The sequence below is a fragment of the Etheostoma cragini genome, chromosome 8 (genome assembly GCF_013103735.1).
Source record: "Etheostoma cragini isolate CJK2018 chromosome 8, CSU_Ecrag_1.0, whole genome shotgun sequence".
NCBI classification, from domain to species: domain Eukaryota; kingdom Metazoa; phylum Chordata; class Actinopteri; order Perciformes; family Percidae; genus Etheostoma; species Etheostoma cragini.
In genome coordinates, this window is record NC_048414.1 from 818,012 (window position 1) to 820,384 (window position 2,373).

The 2,373-nt window shown below is 53.3% G+C and overlaps 1 protein-coding gene across 1 annotated transcript in view; it reads right to left on the reverse strand.

The window, feature by feature from the left end:
- Window positions 1-2,373, reverse strand: part of LOC117948982 (asc-type amino acid transporter 1-like) — a 16,015-nt gene that overhangs the window by 13,007 nt on the left and 635 nt on the right. The window lies entirely within an intron of this gene.

Consider the following 2,373-nt stretch of genomic DNA (forward strand, 5'->3'; position numbering starts at 1 on the left):
AGGGCTAGGTGGATGGATGGATGGATGGATGGATGGCTAGGTGGATGGATGGATGGATGGATGCTGGATGGGTGGATGCTGGATGGATGTATGGATGGATGGATGGATGGAGGAGGGGGGTGATTGCGAGTATATATGTGTGTATATGTGTGTGTATATATGTGGGTATATATGTGTGTGTATATGTGTGTGTATATATGTGTGTCTATATATGTGTGTATATATGTGGGTATATATGTGTGTGTATATATGTGGGTATATATGTGGGTATATATGTGTGTATATGTGTGTGTATATATGTGTGTGTATATATGTGTGTATATATGTGTACATATGTGTGTATATATGTGGGTATATATGTGTGTATATATGTGTGTATATATGTGTGTATATATGTGGGTTTATATGTGTGTATATATGTGTGTATATATGTGTGTATATATGTGGGTTTATAGCTGCGTTATTGCAGTTAACTAGCAGGAGAAACTTAAAGGAGCCATGAGTTAAACGAACTACCGACCAACTACACCCGCCGGTGGTGTAGTCTACGTGAGACCCAGGTATGTGCAGTATACCCACCAAGAAAGCTCCAGGATTTCCATATACCCGCTTAAAAATACCCAATGATACGACAACGTTTCCATTATATTTTAAACCACTTCATAGGCAACTCCCCTGTGCACCCAGTACACCAACTTCTAACTCACGGATCTACCCAAAGGAGACAGATTCTGAATATAATCATAAAACATCACAATGACGACGTGGAGTGGTCACAGAAGCCAGCCTCATGGTCTCATGGTCCCATCATGGCCCCATGGCCTCATGGTCTCATGGTCCCATCATGGCCCCATGGCCCCATCATGGCCCCATGGCCTCATGGTCTCATGGCCCCATGGCCCCATGGCCTCAAGGCCCCATGGCCCCATGGCCTCAAGGCCCCATGGCCTCATGGTCTCATGGCCTCAAGGCCCCATGGTCTTATGGCCCCATGGCCTCATGGTCTCATGATCTCATGGCCCCATGGCCCCATGGCCTCAAGGCCCCATGGCCCCATGGCCTCAAGGCCCCATGGCCCCATGGCCCCATGGCCTCATGGTCTCATGGTCCCATCATGGCCCCATGGTCTCATGGCCTCATGGCCCCATGGTCTCATGGCCTCATGGTCCCATCATGGCCCCATGGCCCGATGGTCTCATGGCCCTATGGCCTCATGGTCTCTTGGTCTCATGATCTCATGGCCCCATGGCCTCAAGGCCCCATGGCCCCATGGTCTCATGGCCCCATGGTCTCATGGTCTCATGGTCCCATCATGGCCCCATGGCCCGATGGTCTCATGGCCCCATGGCCGCATGGTCCCATGGCCCCATGGCCCCATGGCCTCAAGGCCCCATGGCCTCATGGCCCCATGGTCCCATGGCCCCATGGCCCCATGGCCTCAAGGCCCCATGGCCTCATGGCCCCATGGCCTCATGGCCCCATGGTCTCATGGCCTCAAGGCCCCATGGTCTCATGGCCCCATGGTCTCATGGCCCCATGGCCCCATGGCCCCATGGCCCCACGGCCCCACGGCCCCACGGCCCCACGGCCCCACGGCCCCACGGTCCCACGGTCCCACGGTCCCACGGCCTCACGGTCTCACGGCCTCACGGTCTCACGGTCTCACGGTCTCACGGTCTCACGGTCTCACGGTCTCACGGTCTCATGGTCTCATGGTCTCACGGCCTCACGGTCTTACGGCCTCATGGTCTCATGGTCTCATGGTCTCATGGTCTCATGGCCTCATGGTCCCATCACGGCCTCATGGTCTCATGGTCTCATGGTCTCACGGCCTAACGGTCTCACGGTCTTACGGTCTCATGGTCTCATGGTCTCATGGCACCGGCCTGTTAGGAGAGCTACTCAGCACGTATATGTGTTAATCAAACACCAGAACCAGACTCTCTCTCTCTCTCTCTCTCTCTCTCTCTGTGTGTGTGTGTGTGTGTGTGTGTTTGTGTGTATGTGCAGAGAGAGAGAGAGATAGAAATTGTGTGTCTTTGTGTGTGTGTGTGTGTGTGTGGGTGTGTGTGTAGAGAGAGTGATGTGTGTGTGTGTGTGTGTATGTGGGCAGAGAGAGAGAGAGTGTGTGTGTGTGCGTGTGTGTGTGTGCGCAGAGAGAGATCTAGTCATGTGTGTGTGCAGAGAGAGAGAGTGTTGTGTGTTTGTGTGTGTGTGCGCGTGCACTGAGAGAGAGCGAGAGCGAGAGAGAGAGCTAGTCGTGTGTGTGTGCGCAGAGAGAGAGAGAGAGAGAGAAAGAGAGCGAGAGAGCTAATCAAGCTCCTGTGCAGTGAGAGAGAGAGAAAGAGACGTGTTGATTTGATTGGCGGGGGG